Consider the following 19889-nt stretch of genomic DNA (forward strand, 5'->3'; position numbering starts at 1 on the left):
TAAACATTTTGTTTATCATGATTATCTTCACAAATGAACACAAGTTAGATAGGTCTACCTGTTCACTGTAAGGATGTTTAATGTGTCTGACAACCTCTGTAGTTTAACTTTTTTTAAAAGACAAGTAAAAAAATTATTTCATGTAGGATGTGAAATATCTTGAATATGTGTTAACCACAGATCTAATTTCAGGCATTTAACCAAAAGCCCATTCAAAAAAAAAAAAAAAAAAAACAAAGATGCTGAAATGCTATTATTATTATTATAATTGTTATTATTGCCTACAAAATACAGTACGACATTCCTGCAGCACTTTATATCAAGTATTTATAATTAAATATTACTGGCTGTTTTGTTTCATTTTGTTCTGCCAGCAAAATAGTTCCAAAAGTATTGCAAGTTACATTGTGTTCTTTGCTCGGCCAACATAAATATTTCCAAATGAAGTCAGCATCGAATCAATCTGCTGCAAACAATGTTTACTTCCTGAAAGAATGAGCATCTTTAAACAAATGTTTGAGTGAGTGATTCAATGATCCTATCATACTTTTTCTGTTCTTGAATGAATCACACCCTGTACCCTTATATAGTGCACATTTTGATGGGATATCCATTTGCAGTGGCATCCGATACTGTTGTCGACTTAATCTATAGTAAACTCATTCAATCTTACAATGCACCTCAATAACGTGTGTACTGTATGTACACTCAACATCAAGCAACTCGAGAATACATGCACATAGTATCATAGCAACTCATGAATTACCACGTCATGCCAGAAGATGGCTTCTGCAGCACTTCTAGCACTCTCAGTGTCCGAATTTCCTCACAGGTTCTATTTACTCATTGAGTGGACCATATTTTAGCAGAGGAATGGAATATGGGAATAGTGAGGGTGACGATGAGGGTGTATATAACAATTTTAAAAACAGTAATACTGTTTTAAATTAATTGTTTAAGTGGATGATTCAAAGACTCACTCATAAAGACACTTGACAAAGTCACTTGTCACCACCTACTGGTGCAACAATGTAATCTGCAGAAAGAGTCTCTAAAAATCCCCCAAATAATGCACATGATCTTGAACATGTCAACTATAGAGTAAAAAAAAAAAAAAAAAAAAGTCCTAGTTCATGTGACTTATACAGCTCACTTACACAAAATTTTAGAGTGAGTACTTTTAAAGTGAATGCAGTGACACATGAACATTGCAAGAAAAAATGTCGATCACCAGATATAATCCATACCATGTATGGCATAGTAAAGAAATAGTTCATGCAAAAATGAAAATTCTGTCATTACCCTCATGTTGTTTCAAACCCGTAAGACCTTCTGTTCTTCTTCAGAATTCAAATTAAGATATTTTGATGAAATCCGAGAGCTTTCTGACCCTCCATAGACAGAAATGCAACTAGCACATTTAAGTCTCACAAAGGTAGTAAAGACAGTAAAACAGTGTTGCATCAGTGGTTCAACAGTAATTTTATGAAGCTATAAGAATACTCTTTGTGTGCAAAGAAAATAAAAAATATGACTTTATTCAATAATTTCTTCTCTTCTGTGTCAGTCTTTGAGGCACATTAACGACAGCATGCGTGTGCTTTTCTCTGCTTGCAAACAAAGTGCAGCACATCCAGGTTCTACATCAGAACGCCAGCTCCTGATGTGACACATATGTTGTGTGAATGCCCAGCAGAGAATGACCCAGAAGAGAAGAAATTGTTGAATAAAGTCGTTAATTTTGTATGCTTTGCACACAAAAAGTTTTCTCATAGCTTCATAAAATTACGGTTGAACCTCTGATGTCATTATGTTAACAATGTCCTTACTACTTTTCTGGGCCTTGAATGTGGTAGTCACGCAGCTGTCTATGCATGGTCAGACAGCGCTCAGATTTAATCAAAAATATCTTAATTCGTGTACTGAATATATAGGACGGTTTTACACATTTGGAATGACCAACACTTAATGACAGAATTGTCATTTTTGGGTGAGCTATCCCTTTAAATATCTAGGATGAGTCGTTAACGTCACATGACATGACAGAAACATATCAGCGCTTTTGGGACTCTGCCTCCCCAATCAAGTTCAAGGACAGCAATACAACATTAACATTAACATATTGTAAAAATGAAAACAGATTGAGTATACTCTGTTAATCCTTTGAACAGTGTTTTACAAGCTCTCTAATTTGATGTGATATTTTATTAGGTTGTGTTATCCGTGGCATAATTTCTAAAAGGATATTCTTGATTAGCTTTGGTACCATATGGTAACATTACTATTTATTTTCCTAAAGCACTTCCAAGTGCAATTGGTAAGGGCTGAAAATGACCATGTTCAATGGGGCTTCACCTCACAATGGTCATCCAATAAGCAGGTGCTTTACACAGCACAACAAATTTGTATTTATTGCCCATACAAAAATCAAATGCTTGAATGCACACCAATTGCAGACCTATTAGCAGGGACTAAAATAAAGGGCCGATTAAAACTAGTATCTAGCCAACAATTGTCATGATAACCACACATCTTTAACTAACCGAGTGAAGTCTTTTGGCAAGACACAAATAAAACATCCTTCATCTGTCACATCCAAAGATGTCAAAAACTCCTTGAGAGAATTAGCCATTAGAATTGCTGTTCATCTATGGCTTGTGGATGCATTTCAAAGCTGTGAACATGACATGCAATATATGTCTCGCTGTAATGCTGCAGACCGAGTGCTCACAGCCAACAATCTGAGCTGAAAATGAGCCCACAGAAAATTTCTGTCTTTTAAATTCTGCTTGATGCCATAACTATGCTTGATGCCATAATAAAAGCCAAAATATGGCATGTTTTATGCTTTAGAAATGGGATCTGTCTGGAATATTTGCAGACATTCACATTTGCACTGCAATCGGACAAAGGAGAGCAAGAATAAGGCACAGAACTCCCATTCACACACCACAAAAACTTAATGTCTAAGAGCAAGACTCCAGAAAGCGTGCAGTGTCTGGCTTTAAAGGAACTTCCGACGTGAGCTTGACCTTGGTGTTACCTCGGTCTAGAAATCCATCAATTTTTCAATGAAGTCTGTATTAATAGAATCTCCACTCTGCTGTTCATAGGATTCACAGGAAATGTACAGTATGTCTGCTCTCTACGTTTTAAACATAAATGAGACAGACACCCACTCTTCCCAGTTCTGGCACGATTGTGGGTAGAAAGTAACACTCTAAATCTTTTATTTGGTTCCCTTGACTTCACTTGATCCACAAACACCATCTTTGAGTTTCTCTGTAAACCCAAGCATGATTTCACCTATAGGCAACTGGTCCCTTTAGAGTGCAAAATGAACTGTGGTGTTGTTAAAACCTCAGCTGACATGAACATTTGAGAGTAGCGGTTGACAACACGGTCGAGGAGTGTGTAAAAATTTGCCAGCTGGTATTGTGCACTCAAACTGAACTCTAATCTAGAGGGTGCGAATGAAAAATTAATGTACAGCATCCAAAAGAGCCAAGAAACCAGAGTTACAAGATTTATCTAGCTGGATATGACTGAATTTTGAATGAAGCACCACAGAGAATCTGCTGGTTTGCATTCACACTTCTATTCATATTATACCAGTCTCCCGTATAATGGATGTCTATGGGCCAAGTTTGCAAGAAAACTTGGCCCGAAGACTTCCATTGTAAGTTTACAGTATATGCATCAGCACAATTTTTTTTTTTTTTTTGCTTGTTTTTACCAACATAGGGATAAACTGAAATTATTTTCGACAGCATCTGTGGCACAGGACCCGAATATTCCTTTATTCTCTCTCTTTAATGACAGAGGTGTGCACTCAGACTGCAACTATTCATGGAGTTTCTGACAAAAACTGTATTATTTGGCTGTGAAATTGGTGGTGCAGAGATCTGAAGCACGCATCCAGCAGGTACGGCACATCTCACACCTCAACCTCGACCTGCTGCATATAAACATCAGCTCTCTGTGACTCAACAAGCAAATGCTGGGAGAAGGGGAAAATGTAATATGTCACAGAAGACAAGCCTTCCTTCTTGTCTCTTCACCCTTGTCTTGCATCAACACAGAGGTGTGTGCAAACAATCTGGCTTGCCTAATGATGCTTTGAGAAATCATCCAGTGTTTTTTATTCTCTGACAAGCCAGTAGAGTGCAGCAAAAACTGGCTCTACTTCTAGTGCAAATTATTGCTATGTATGAATGAGTGCTCATTTATATTCTGGCATTTATTCTTTCTACAAAACAATGCCTGAATTTAAACATACACTGCCTAACGCTGTATATCAAGTTTTGAGAAAATAACTCCAAACATGAAAAAAAACAAACAAACAAACAAACAAACAAAAAAACTTTTATTAGATATTCTAATTATGTGAAGATTGTGATTACTCAGATCAAAATACAGGTTTAACACATAAAACCATATAATGACAAATATTTTTTTAAAAAAAAGAAATCAGATGCATTGTCTTATTTGATTGCAAGGCTGGATTTAATGTCACTGCTTCTTTAATCTTCAGAATAACTATGGGAGAGAGGTACACAGACTGGATGAGGTATTGTGAAAGACTTAAATCAAGCCTATTGTCAAGAAAAACATCTTTCATATGAGAGACTCTTCATGTGAAATCTTATTTCAAAAACCTCTAATCAAAATGCAGCATGAGGTTTGTCCATGAGGGAAGTCAGTTTTTCAAGTAGTACATTCAAATAAACAAACAAACAAAAAACATCAATCAATCAATCAATCAATCAATCAATCAATCAAATGCTGCTTCAAAAATGGTTGCAAAGTTATTTAATTCACATCATTAAAAGGAGGGTTCCTCTCAACCCAAGTCTCTAGTGGCATCATAAACACAAGTGGAATGGTAAATTGGCAGGCACGATACATTTTTAATGATATTCCACAAATATATTTTAGTGGTTAGATAGACTGGAACAGATTCCAACCAGTTCTTCCAAGACCTATATTTTATAATTCATTCACAGATGGATAACTGAAAGAGGTCCATAGGCTGCAGCATGGCAGTGTCTGGACAGATGTTAATGATGCTGAGGTTCACTGTCCAAAAATGGTAGTAAAAAATGGAAACTAGGGAAACTAAGAATAGAGAATCTAAGAATGTGGACTAATTATCCAATATTAATGAAATTAAGTGGAATGGAGACCATCGCCTTTATCTGAATTATGAGTTTGCAATAGCAAAAAAAAAAAAAAAAAAAAGCAATAATAAAAAAAATAAAAAATAAATAAAGGTTACTCAGAGGTTCTTGAATTGGTTAAAACAGCTTTTCATAAATGTATTTTGGTTATGGGTTCTTTATTTTGATGGTTTTCTAAAGAATAGAGAATAAAAACTACTTTGTGAGCTTGGAATGATTTTCCTACTGTATAACTGCATCAGTTTGTAAAACCCTTCTGTTTTAATTGCAACCTTTATTTTAAGATTGGACCCAATTAGGAAAATGGGTTCACTAACACAACCACAAAAACTAAAACTATTTTTTAATCTGCTTCTGTGAACGATCTACCAAAATCTTATAACTCTCATTTCACACAGCCCCATAAAACAACAGACTGCAGAATAACATATCACCTAAATATAAAGCGTCATGTATCTCATCGTCTTCTTTTTAAATAGCCCCAAACTATTAGTGTTGTTCTGTCTCAAACTCGGTTACCTGTTTGACTTCCCGCAGTGTTCAGCCTCTTCGCGTCTGGCACTGTATCAGCATCATCTCTCCAGCCATTCCACAATGCCAGAGACGAGACGAGCGCTCTTCACAAGTGCAGCTGCCACAGAGCAATTCTTTATGCTATTTTCTGCGTCCGGAAATCCAAGATACTCCTTAAGAAACGCTATACGTGCTGGTGATACCCGGCTGGATTAATGTGAAGTAACGCAAACGCGTTACGCATGGAGTATCCTCAGTTCAGCCTCACAGACCGAGGTTAATGCGCGGATCCAGTCCAAACTGCGCCACGCGTCAACGTGTGTGGAGCCGCTCGCGCTCACATCCCCGCTGTGACGCAACACAAACTTCACATCACTTGATCTGCTGTCAGTTCATCAGCAGTGATGAAAGAAAACACCGCATCCCGTGGAAAGAGAGTGGGAGGGATATAAAAAGACTTTTTAAGTCGTAAAAGTGTTAGAAGATTCATCAATAATGGATTAAACACATGATATCAGGTTTAAAATTTCCTCAGTGTGAGACCTGTGCTTCATATTGGGTAAAAGTTGGAAGAAGAGCCTATTAAACTGAGCAGTATTATTCTCCTCTAAAAGAAAATACAATTAGAAAACCTATTCATTTTAAAGCATCTCATGAATTAATAAGAAAATAAAATATCCCTCAGCATTGGCACAAAAACCCACAACTGAAGAACTGGCTCCTTTTCAATTCATGAGTGTAAATTTGAACTGAATTGGCTCACATGAAATTGAACTGAGGATTTTTTTTTTTTTTTTTTTTTTTTAAGGTTATGCTTCAATAAGACTTAAATAAGTGTATTATTAATTATGCCTATTTATTTCCTGATATGTTGAATAACTAGCTCGGTCCTGTGAAAACAATTACCACAGCTGTTTATTTAGCTGGAAATATTTCTTTTAAAAAAATTAATATGTGTGCATTCACGCTTCTGTTCACTCCTGTAACATGCATATTTATAGATATCAACTTATTGAGCCTTATTCAATCCTTAATTAGTTTATTAAATAATGCTAATTTTATATAAGCAATAAGGCTACTTACAGAAATTATATATAGTTCTTTGAATTTCTTTCCATTTTAAATCTGCTTTCTTCACTTCAAAACACAGTTCTGCATCCTGAATACATCCTCACTTCAATTTCAGGAATACATTGATATTTAACATGCCATCAGAAATCAAAATCAGAGGCTGTATCAGCCTTTTAGCAGCTGTTCCTCGACTTTACGCCTTTCCATTCTCATTTAGGTCTGCTTAATCAGTGTGCCATGTTTCATTGCAGAGAAGTGAAATGTCACATTTTGTTAAAGTTAGCTACATAAAACATTTCAAGATGGCTCTGTTGAGACGAACAATTGTTAGAGGTCTTTATTATATATTTTTTTCAGACATCAAAAGTCAAAAACCATACAACACACATTGTTTGACAATCACTAATAATGTTTTTAAAATTATTTTTGTGCTAATTGTTGTAAAATTCTGTAGAATGAATTCAAAAGTTAAAATGTGTAAAACTCGGTTTATTTATTAGTACAGTAGTTGATTTTTTTTTTCAAAGTAGTTGATAAACAAACAAAGGGCAAGAAATGTTTAGAACTGTCTGAATTTTGTTTGAACTGTTCTGAATCTTTGAAAATCTGTACGAAATCTTGTGCAGAGTTCTGTCTGTGCAAATTCCACGTGGGCCTGCTAATGACTCGTGAACCTCGGAGCTTTGTCTTTGAAAAGGGGAAATATAGGATATGGTTTTTAAATCATGCAGCATCATTAGAATTATTTGTGTTTATGTAAGATGTTCTAGATTTTGCATTATGCATTCCAAAAGTCTGGAAGCTTGAAGCAGCATATAAGCAATGTTTCTCAGTCAGTTTAAACAGCAGTCCAAAGATCAAAATACCTCTTCAAAATCTATCAAAAACATTTTATATAAAAGTAAGTAAAAGAACTTCCCTGAGGATGACACAACAGATTTATACAGTCTACAGATCATGTCAGAACTCAGCACAAGGTTGAAGCACTTTACAGCAACAGACATAATCTTACACCGCTTTAATGCATTCATTACACTGAATGTCTTCTGCAAGGTTGAGCAATGCAACAGAAGGATTTTTATTTTTCCTTTTTGAAAAGGTGACTACTGTACATAGTTTTTATGTCATTCCAACAAAATGTGGCCACAATGTGACAGCAATTTCTTTTTATTCTGTCAAACATGATGGACAAAGGAACCAGTAGCTTTCTTTATTCTAAAGGTTCTTTAACTATCAGTATCAGCATTATGTTATATACAAATAGTTCTGATTTGTTGTATTTTATTAAAGAATGTGTGTAGGGGAGGTTTCAGAAGGCTTGAGGATCCCTGTTTGCATATGACACCTGTTGAAATCAGTATTTTTATGAATGTCGTAATATACTGACAGCAGTGTGGGGGAAGCATCATGGTAAAACAAGTGTCCAAATTGATAATATTATATATACATTAATGAAAACTCAAACACCCACCCTGTGTAGGGTTTCAACTGTCTGTCATTATGTTTTAAAAGGGTCATATGATGCTGCTAAAAAGAACATTATTTTGTGTATTTGGTGTAATGCAAAGTGTTTGTGCGGTTTAAGGTTAAAAAAACACATTATTTTCATTATAGTTTCTCCTCTATGCCCCGCCTTCCGAAACGCAACAATTTTTACAAAGCTCATCGTTCTGAAAAAGAGAGGTGTGCTCTGATTGGCCAGCTATCCAGTGCATTATGATTGGACGAATGCCTCAAGCGTGTGATGGAAATGTTACGGCCCTTAACATACTGTGATGCCGTCTCCCAGGCCAGCAGCAGGAGACTCAGTTTAGCTGCTCTGCTCGTGCACATCCCATCATCGGTTCTCTTTTAGCAGTTCAGTCAATGTACTGTACTGTTAGGAGTAACTGAATAACTCAGGATATTGGTTTATTTCGCATCAGAGGGAGTGTAAGGCACGTTTATAAACTGAATAATTTAAGTAATTTATGTATTACTGCGTACTGGAAACGCGAACCGTTTCAAACGATTCAGATAGATTTAGTAAACTGGTTCGACCAAAGATCTGGTTAAATAGAAAGATTTGTTCATGATCTGAACATCACTAGAGAAGACAAAACCAATTAAACACATTACAAACAAGGCATTTGTTGCATCCAGTGGGGATATAATTACTGATTCTAATGACTTATACTGTCTTTTTACGCGTTGCATTGCATATCGTGCTGTGTAAACATAAAACCATGTCTGCATTTGTGATCTGAGAAACAACAAACAACAAGCCTACTCTACTTCTCAAAACTTGCCTTTAAATCATCATTGGCCAATTATTTAATTATTAAAAAAACGTACCTACCGGCTGTAAGTCAGAAGCGCCAGACTGTCCTTGCAAAGTTTGAACTGCCCAGTTTTATCAAAACAGCCGTTGTGCCACAGACGCAATGCAGGCTACTGGTGCAGGAAACATCCTCATCCTCCATAAAATGCACAGCACACATCTGAATATTTGGGTTGAACTGTTCTGGAACAGTGTTGAAATACAACTTAACCACTGATTTCTAGTCGTGTCCTCTTTTGGAAGGCCAGACAAAGTAGTTTTGCTTTCACAATGAAACACTCAGCAACTCCACAACATGGCGCCAGCAGCAACAGAGAGAGTAAAAGTTACGCCTTCTTTCTTTACGTGAAAATTTGGGCACCGTTATACAAATCTTCCCACATAGTGACGTAGATATATGTGGCGTGTTAGAACGAGCCGTTTAAGGAGGGGTGTGGTTGACTCTTAACTTTTATAAAGAAAATCTCTTTGGATTTGAGACTTTAGTCTTTGCAACTTCACAGATCTTCTTTATGCACCAAGAGCTTGTAACACGCCAAAGAGAAAGGAAAAACTGAAATCGCATCATATGACCCCTTTAAAAATCATTGTGGTGAATTTTACAGTCAATCTGTCATTCTCCAAACCAAAAAAAAAAAAAGTCCAAATCTCAAATAGACTGAAACCATCAGCTCCAAATAGAATGGACTGACAAGTACTTGTTCATGCAAGCGAATACAGCTACAGTAGTTCTCAACCAATGTGTTTATTATGCAACCACACCAGGCTGTAGTGAAGAAGTTCAATATGAAGAGGCAATGTGCAGATCAGTCTTATTTAGCCTCTTTGTTATGAACCAGTTTTGAAAGCACTTTTTGGTTGTTTTTGTAATAGCTTCTCAGCTTTAACTGTATTTTTGGACTGTATATTTAGCCCTACAGTAGCAGTGTTCATGTCTCTAGAGCTTTATTCAGTAGGTAATTCCCACTAATGAATCACTGACTATCATCAATATCATCCATTATTATGCAATTATTTAAAAATGTGCTTTTATGAGACGTATTATGCTTGAAATTGAATGACTCCTGAATCTAATGAGGAATAGATACAGTAGCAGTGAGGAGTTCAGTTCAATTTAAAATAATTATCTTAATGAATATGTCGTGAATTGTGTTTAGTATCATGAGAATTACTTCTGGTGATCCATATCAAAAAGCACATACACTTAACGTTGCATCATACTGCACCTTTGCAAAAGTATGAGAAGTTTTACTGTAGCTGCTATGCTTGGCCTCTCTCTTCCTCTTAGTTTATCTCCCCACTGGTGTGTGTCCTCTTTGAGGCTGTCAAGCTATGTACCTTGGCCTCTTTTTCCACCAGGTCTAAATCCAGGTATCAGAGGGCTGGAGTGGTGTTTGAGAAGCAGGGTGATAAGGGACGGCTTTCATAGTGCTGACCCCTCCTTCAGAGTGCACCTCTATAGCTGCCTTTGAATAATTCACTCAGAGAGACCCCTCAACTCCTGCTGATAAAACCCTTGTTCAACAGCATTGATTTCCTCCCTCATCTATCTTTCTGTGGTGCTGTAGAGATGATAGACGAGGACAGACAGACAGGCAGGCAGACAGACAGACAGATAGACACACAGACAGACAGACAGACAGACAGACAGGCAGACAGACAGGCAGGCAGGCAGGCAGACAGGCAAACAGACAGACAGACAGACAGACAGACAGACAGACAGACAGATTGATTCTTCTGAACAACATTTGAAAAGTGTATTTTACAGCAGCTAATTTATTTAGCTAATTCTTCAGTTATATTGTAAAAATTAAATATTTTAAATATTTCACTCAGAAAACTGAAGACAAACACATGCCTGTGCAGTTTTCTGGCAAGCTCCAACAGCATTGAAACCAGCTCTTACTGGCTGCCGGGTTGAAAAAAAAAAAAGTAAAGTTGAGTTAATATTCTACATATTCCTTACATCTGTGGATGTTCAAAGTAAGAGCTGCACAGACTTTCTTTTAATATGGCGATTCTTTGTGAAGAAATATTGAACAGATCTGCTTTGAAATGCTGAATTTTCTGCTTTAAATAAGGCGGTTATCAAACAGTGTCCGTTGAGGCAGGAGCTTTCAAATGAATCTCCACATGCTCCTTGGCCACAGGGCTGGGATAGCCTACCTGGCGTTCAGCCATTGTGACCAAAACACTGCACGAACATTGTTTAAAGAGGTATTGGACAATCCGATTGAATGCTGAACTCTCAGAGACACGTTGAAGAAAAATTGCAACAAATGTTTATATAAAATTCAATAATATATGTCTTATAATATATATGTCACTAAATATGGGCTAAATTACTCAGAACTGCAGAAGGTTTGGCAGGAACTCATTTACAAATTGAATCTCCCTGCATGCCAAAGTCAAACAATATGGTCACTGCCTAGTGACACCACTGCTGACTTCCAAGTGACTATTTTTACAACACAATTCTCAACATGTTTAGTAGTAGTAAAATATATAAATACAAACAAATAAATAAAGTTGCTTAAATACAAACTGAATGTTGCAAAAATGCGGGCCTTAGTGGTCAACAGTTTTCATGTCATTCACTCCACAGAGCATCTTGTAAATCATACATAAATTATTTTCAATAAAGCCTGATGAAATTTTGAAGAGTCTCAGAGGCGTTTTAGTGCAGGGTTTTATAACGGTCAATGCAACTGCACTGCAAGCCAATATAAATATACATTTCAGATACTTTGCAGGGGGTCAGTGATAATCCAGAATCATGAAACTTCAGAGAGTGCCAGAAGACTCCTCTGACACGAATATATCAATATTTCAGGCTCCTAGCTTGCTGAGAAGGATTCTGAAGAAAGTCAAAACTTATGCTTGTACTTCATTATAAAAGTGGTGAAATGTTGTGACCTTGAGATTGCAGTATAGCATTTTTTTCCTACAAATATATGCATAAACATAATTTTTATTACCAGTTTCTAAAAACATTTAAAGGGAAATAAAAAAATACATCCTCAATATTAGTGCTTGGCCGCTGAGGATTAAACACCAAAGAAAAATGTATAAAGAAACATCAAAACTTGTATAAGTGTGTATAGTGTATACACACTATAGTGTGCCTTTATACACAATATGTACATACTGTAAAAGTACTGTTGGCAAATCACAACAGAAATTCATTACTTTCTAGTTAGTCATTAGTCATGAGTTATCAAAACATGAAATTTAAAACAAACACAATACTGTCAATCATTCTATTCTTGTAAAACTAAAGAAAAGATTCAAAACTTCTCCACCATCATGGTACATGAATATGACAACAATATGCTTCTTAAATGCATTCATCTCGATTAATATTCTCGAATGCCCTATTAATAACATCTGCCGGTGAGGCTCATAGAAAGATTATTACATATTACATTACGTACCTGTGTAAAGACTTATTCATTAGAGTGAAAAACATTAATTACCCCTGAGGAAACATTACATGGAACATCTATTTTAATCAGAGCATGTGGGTTGCAAAAAATATGAGATATTAAAACCACCTGCACTCAACAACAATAAGGTTCCCAGATGTACAGTATGACTATCAATTGTCATGTGTCAGCACTTCAAAAACAAGCAAAAAGAGGTATATCCACTTTTTTTCACCTTAGACAATATGTGCATCACAAGGTTGATTGAACTAAAGGCTTGAAAATAAGAAGAATACAATTTTGCGAATGTTCCCCTTGTTAGTCATATAGAGAATGCATGACAGACGGAGAGACTTTTGTATGCACTGCATGATTATATTTGGAGTAAAATAAGTCTATCAGGATATAAGAGGGCTGGTGGAAGTAAACTGAACTACTACAGCATGTTTAAAGTACTTTGAAGATGCATTGCTCACCTTGTAGTCTTCAAGGAAATATTTCAAGGAAATGTTCAATCTCGTATTAGATAATTCATTGTAATACCCAAAGCAATTTTGCTCTGGAAAAGAAATCTAGTATCGTCCTAGCATTATGCCATTACATAAAAAGTAGGTGGTTTATGTAAGAGGTTGACAGTATAAGAGGTACCAAGGCTTTGCCCTTGATTTTTATGTTGTGTTCTGTGTGGCTGAATTAGGCGGCTTCACAGCATGATGGAGTTGGAAGGGGCTGGAGTGGAGGGCTGCAGAGGCGACTGAAGGGAACGGGATTATAGATGGCACAGAAATTACATTTTCGGCCTTCTCTCCAGCTGAAGCCACCATCTGCCACTTATTTGACAATTTTAGATTGAATTAAAGAGAATCCCTTTTCCTAATTCGCAGCCGAGGAAATCTGACTCAAAAAACTAAGCCCGAGAAATGTAATGGCAGCACCATGATGCCCATTGTTTATCCATAGTGAGGAGATATCAGGTTTTCATCTAAATCAGAATGAAAGTCTGGGCCGCAGCATGATATACAATTACAGTCAAAAACATGTCCAAAAACTGAGCTGAGAGGAAATAATGGATCGTTTGATTCATAATGTGAGAGAACAGCTCAGTGTGACTCTAATGGCAGCATTGAGCTTGGTGGACATCTTTCCACTAGATGAAACTTCTCAAACCCAGACTTTCTCTATTATAATTAAAGGGATAGTTCACCCAAAATGAAAATTCAGGAGAAATTTGAAAAGAGGATGTTTCTACTACATCATCTATGGGAGTGACAGTAAATTTGACATTGTTCTCCCTTCTGACTGCCATTATCGGTCTTTCTCTATTTTTTATTTATTTATTTATTTTTTTTTAAAGTAATTTTCGTGGAGTTTTTCTTTTGCTGTTTGAGCAAATGGGAATGCAAAAAATATATATTTGTGGTAGTCTCCATGTAATGCCAGGCCAGCAGGGGGAGCCCTCGCCCGAGTATTGACTGTCACAATCCCTCTGTTGCCTCGTTGGTGACTTCCTGTTTGGCAGCCATAAAGCATGGCTTGCCCAAACAATCTCTGTGAAGTATTGCCAGTCTCAGTGCCTTACCAAGTGTTCTCGTACCATTGCCTGTTGATATTGTGTATGATTTCTTGCCTGTTTGACTCTACTTCTGTTTATTGAGTTTTGAATGTTTTTTGACTACTGCTTGTTTTCTGATGCTGATCCTGGTTTGCCCTTTAATAAACTTCTGCATATGGATTCTCACTTGGCTTCAGCCTTCTCGTTACAGAATACTTTGCCACCTATGAATCCAGCGGAAGTTTCGGAGGTGCAAAGTGCTTTCGCCTATCAAAGCGAGGTACTCAACGGCTACCAAAAACAACTTGAAAGCCTACAGTCCACTAACGAATACTTGACACATTACATTTGTTCACTTCCTCCACCCATGCCACAAATGGTAAGCCTTGCCATGCCTGATAAATTTGATGGTTCAGCAGATAAATGTAGAGGTTTTATCCGACAAGTAGAAATTTATTTTGACCTCCAGAAAGACAAATTTGCTTCTGATAACCAGAAATTAGCTTTTTTGATGACACTACTTTTTGGAAGTACCTCTCGTACCTCTTATGAATACTTTAAACAACAGCTACATGATGTGTTTAAATATCCTGCTGGGGCAGGGATATTCTGACACAACTACTTTTGTCCCAAGGAAATCATTCGGCAGCTGACTACGCAGTGGAGTTCAGAACGCTGGCAGCACAGAGTGGATGGAATGATGTCTCGCTAAAAGCAGTTTTCCAGTGAAGCCTAACACAGCAACTTCAAGCAGAACTGGCCTGCAAGGGTGAGACTTCAACTTTCTCTGAGTTCATGAATTTAGCCATAAGGATTGATAACTTAATGAGGAATGCTCCTAACAGAAAATCTGCTCATGGGTCGTTGTCAAGCACATCAACTTTTTCCTAGTCACCAATCAGTAACCAATCTCTCAAGGCTCTCTGAGGAGGAGAGAGTTCAAAGACGACAGCACAACTTGTGTTTCTATTGTGGAGAGGCCGGACATCATAGGTTGACATGCCCACACAAGACTCGGACGTTCTCAAATTCCACACCCTGGGTAAATATTGATCAGTTCTTTCTTCTGCCATTTAAAACACTCACCATTCCTGTTCAAATTGCTTCTGATGAGAACTCAATTTTGTTTACAGCGCTGATCGACTCTGGAGCTGCCTTAAACCTCATTCATAAAGACATTGTCATCAAATATAACATTCCCACTCAATCTTGTAAACCACCTATCAAGATTGGAGCAGTTGATAATTCACCCATTGGAGATGGCATCACAGAACAAACTCACCCTATTCAACTCCAAGTCGGAATGTTCCATCAAGAGGCTATCTCATTTTATGTAATCGACTCTCCAAGAAATGAAATCATCCTAGGCTTTCCTTGGCTATAAGTTCACGACCCAGTTATTTCCTGGCATCATGGTGAGTTAACCCGCTGGTCAAATTTCTGCTTAATCCATTGTATGCACTCTGATATTTCAACCCAGTGCCTGTCTACCAGTGTTGAAAGCCCTGTCATCGAACAAACCACATTCACTTCATGAGTCTGGAAAGCTTTCCGCAGGCAACTTGACATAAACGTAAGCCTCACCTCAGGTTACCACCCTCAGTCTAATGGACAAGTTGAACAACTCAACCAGAAGATTGGAAGATATCTGCGGAGTTACTGTAGCCGGGAACAACATCTTTGGGCAGAATTCCTTCCATGGGCCGAATATGCTCAAAATTCCCTGACACATTCTTCTACAGGACTAAACCCCTTCCAATGTGTTCTGGGATATCAGTCTCTGTTTCCATAGTCAGGAGAACCTTCATCTGTCCCAGCGGTGGACAACTGGATTAAGCATAGTGAGAGGGTATGGGACAGTGCTCACATCCATCTACAAAGGGCTGTCAGGACTCAAGGTTTCCAAGCCAACCAACAACCTCGTCCACACCTTTCCTACCAACCAGGACAACGGGTCTGGCTCTCCACAAGGGACCTCAAGCTACGGCTACCTAGTAGGAAGCTAAGCCCCAGGTGTGTTGGCCCTTTCAAGATCATTAGACAAATCAATGAAGTCATTTACCAGCTTGAGCTTCCAGCCACTTATCATATCTCTCCCTTTCATGTGTCTCTCCTCAAACCCTTCCACCCAGACACTGACCCCAATGTTTTGGCTGCCGATTGGACTGAATGACTGTGTTTAAACTACTGCCTGTTTTCTGTCGCTGTTCTGGTTTGCCCTTTAATAAACTTCTGCATATGGATTCTCACTCGGCTTCAGCCTCCTCGTTACACTCCAATTCAGTGCTATAGAGTGTTTGCACCTATGTCACGGTTTGTTCAGTTACCCGGATGTGAGACCATATTAGAGATACCTGGATGTAAAAAAACAGCATGGATTGCATGGTGAATGTACTACTGAAGACAGTGTTCTACGAATTTGATGTCTAACCCGCAGAAAAAAAAGTCTCAGTACCTGTAGGAGTTGTAGATGGGGAAGGGAATGTACAGCATTCTCTTTTTATCTGGGCACTGGAGAAGATGGCTATGTGTGCACTTGGATGGGTTAAATGCAGAGCACAAATTCCGTGTATGGGTTGCCATACTTGGCAAATGTCATGACTTTCACGTCTTTCCTCAGACAGGTTTTTGCACTCTTCTCCTTGTTTTCCCAGTCCAACCAATCAGTACAGCTGAAAACATGACAATTTACCATTTTCAGCAGCAGTAATCAGCACAATTCTTCTTTGGTTCAGTGGCATTGTTTACGTTCAGTACCGCTAAAATGGTCGACTTCCGGATTGATGACGTGTCTTGAAAAATAAGTTTACCTAACTATGATGACTTCTGCTGCTGAGAAACCCAGAAATGTAAAAAAAAGTTCCACTGCCAGTAAGTTGACTTTTTGCTCTGCCAAAAAAAAAAAAAAAGATGCTGCTCATCTCTGATCAACTCACAATAGTGGCATTTCTTTCCTGAATGAATCGGCATTTGAAACGAATTGGTCAAATGAAAGAGTCAATACTTTCTCAAAGACATTCACCTGCTGCCACCTACTGCCACCTCTATTATATATATAATCAACTCATTTGGAAAACAAAATGATATTATGTTGCTTATTGCACATTACTACACTTTAAAAGTGAAATGTCCAAATGATTAGTTAGTGGTTTTATACGAAACAGATTAACGTGAATCTGTATGTTGTAGGCCTTTAACGTATGACGGTCGATCGGAAATGCCTGGTACATGTAACTAGCAAGAAAAGGTTAACACTATTGTTTGAAAAAAATATATACCACACAATGTAAATGAAACAATAAAATTCATCTGATGAAACAAGCATACCATTTTTGCTTTTTTTCATCTATGTGTTCTTTAATCGTAGTGTTTCACGAAACTCGAACCAAAGCAGTCAACTGTACCAGTTGAGTTGCAGAACAACTTTACTACCCTACTGGCGCTTTTCCACTGCATGGTACGGCTTGGTACTATTCACTTTTCGGTGGTTTTCCACTGGGTACAGTACATCTTACCTGGTACTTTTTTAGTACCACCTCCATTGAGGATCCAAGTGAACCATACCGTTACCAAAATGTGACGTGTAAGTTCTGCTGATCACTGATTGGCTGGAGAGAATCGTCACTACCGACAAAATTCGCATTTGGGAGATATAAGCATTCAAAACTTAGTCTCTCACTTCCGCTAAAATGGATCACGTTTTTTTTATGACATCACATTGCACTTCAAATTCTCATCAAATCTTCTGTCCAATCAAATGCTCTCTAGAATCTGAAGCGCTCACCCCCTACACTATAAATAGATGCTGAAGCCTCTGCTGTAATCGGTCACTTGTTTACAGAATTAGTATTTTGTGTAAGGTGAATGGCACATAGTTCACTATATATGGGACAGGGAACTGGTCCAGAGGCATGATAGCACGGAGCAGATCACATGCACGTTGGTGCAGGCAACAGTATTGGACCTATATGAATTCTACACAGAATGCTATATTTTATAGCAATATGGATGTGATCGTGGCTGTCATACCCTGTCAAATGTGGCTTTACAGAGTTCAACGGCTCTGAACGGTCGGTCCAAGCTGTGTCCCGCCCTGTCTTCCTGTTTCAGTTAAAATGATGTAAACATAGAATAACGCTGTGTGTTTCAAAGCATTTCAGGGGACCTTTAACAATCAAAAAGTTTTGTTGTCTGTTGCGGAAGTATAGACGTTCCTCACGCTGATAGCAGAGAAGCAGATCCAGTGAGAGCTTGATGGGGCGACTCGGAATGAAGGAGTTTTTTTCGGAGTTGTGGCAGTAGAGGTGGTGCAACTATAACGACATGTGAATAATCCCGCCCTCTCTAAAGTGATACTAAATTGCATGGGAAATGCAAACTGTGTAGAGCCGAGCCGTGCCGTACCATACTTAGCCGAGCTGAGTTGTACCACGCAGTGGAAAAGTGCCATATATCTACCCTTACACATTTTAATTTTTGTGAAAAGGAATAAAATTGGTTGGTGTTTTGGTGGTGCCAATTTTAGTGAATTTGCATGTATGCTGTAGTTGCATATTTGGAGTTTTACAAAGTGTAACGTTAGATGCACCTATTTTTTCTAATGAGCAAGAAATGCTTGACTCATTTCGCTTCTCTTTCTAATGAGATACTGTACTCATATATTTCTATCCCATCAGAGTGTTTGTGTGTTTTTATGTTTTTCTCTCTGCGAGTCAGAGAAGGACACCCAGCCTAACGACAGTAATATGACAGCATTTTTCATCTCAGCTCTCGAACGGGAAAGAAAAATCAATATTTAATCAAAGCAAGATCGTGTAGACTTCACGATACAATATATTTACCTTCACTGTCTTTAAAGCCTCAAAACCACATTTAAATGTGCAGCGACAGAACAAAATGGTTTCAAAGAGGAAAATATTATATAGCGAGAGCAAATATTCAGCCCCCTTTTAGCTGTAGAATATATAATATGTATATAATGACCAAGGTCTGCTTCCAACGAAATAAAACCTCAGTGAGGGAGTGGGAAAATATTCACCACAGATATGACTGGTATGTCACCATGCTTACTACAGAAGACAGAAGTAATTATGTGTGGTCTCTTTCTCTCTCTGACGCTCTTCTCTCATTCTGCTGTCTCCTGATGTGTCCCCTGTGTGATAACAGAGTCAGGGTAATGGGCTCTGTGTAAGCTAATGGAGGCTACACTGCAGGAGACTCGACTGGCAGGTGTATACCAGATCTTCAGCATGGCTCAGCAATACACTACTTCCTGTGCCGTGAGTTTCTAAATTCACAAGATGTCAATTGAGCGATTGCTTCCATGCTGTTAGGACCAATTGATAATGTATAACCTGCTATTAAAATGTTAGAGATCTCACCTCATTATTAAAATGCAAATGTACACATGCAACAGCATAATAACATTCAAATTTCAATGATCTTCGGGAGCTGCATGAATTAAATGTCTAAACCTAATTAAGTTTAAAGTATTTTCATTTGAGTGACCAGGGAAACAGATAGTTACAATAGAAACAAAAAATGTCAAAAATCTTTTACAATGATTGCATATTGTGAGTGTGTGTTTATTATATAGGTTGAGTGAGGTTGAGGTTTACAGTTAGTTTGAGCTAAAACCATTTTTTTTTTTTTTTTTTTTGGTGGACTGATTAAATGATGTCAGTTATTTTTAGTAAAATTGAGTTTCTTAACCCCTGCAAATTCTAAAATTGTTGATTTCCAGATGGTTTGAATAGACTGTTGGCTTTGTTTGGCTGAAAGGGGACATGGGCAGCTTGGATCACAGTAAGTCCTGGCAGAGGCATGCT

General features: G+C 37.7%; 1 protein-coding gene and 1 long non-coding RNA gene across 3 annotated transcripts in view; one reads left to right on the forward strand and one right to left on the reverse strand.

The window, feature by feature from the left end:
• The window catches only part of LOC109076872 (contactin-4-like), a 65983-nt gene extending 59888 nt beyond the window's left edge, over window positions 1-6095 (reverse strand). The window contains exon 1 of the mRNA XM_042751103.1: window positions 5700-6095. The gene's annotated coding sequence lies outside the window, so the exon portion shown is untranslated. The remainder of the gene's footprint in view (window positions 1-5699) is intronic.
• A 7432-nt stretch (window positions 6096-13527) lies between these two features.
• On the forward strand, window positions 13528-17387 carry LOC122142006. Of its 2 annotated transcripts, XR_006158276.1 has the most exons (5): window positions 13528-14440; window positions 14696-14830; window positions 14980-15103; window positions 15195-15476; window positions 15556-17387. It is a non-coding gene; the product is annotated as an uncharacterized LOC122142006 (long non-coding RNA). The 2 variants fall into 2 exon arrangements; XR_006158275.1 differs by having other exon boundaries at window positions 15195-17387.
• The last annotated feature ends 2502 nt before the right edge of the window (window positions 17388-19889 follow it).

The sequence above is a fragment of the Cyprinus carpio genome, chromosome B23 (assembly GCF_018340385.1).
Source record: "Cyprinus carpio isolate SPL01 chromosome B23, ASM1834038v1, whole genome shotgun sequence".
In the NCBI taxonomy this organism is placed as follows: Eukaryota; Metazoa; Chordata; class Actinopteri; order Cypriniformes; family Cyprinidae; genus Cyprinus; species Cyprinus carpio.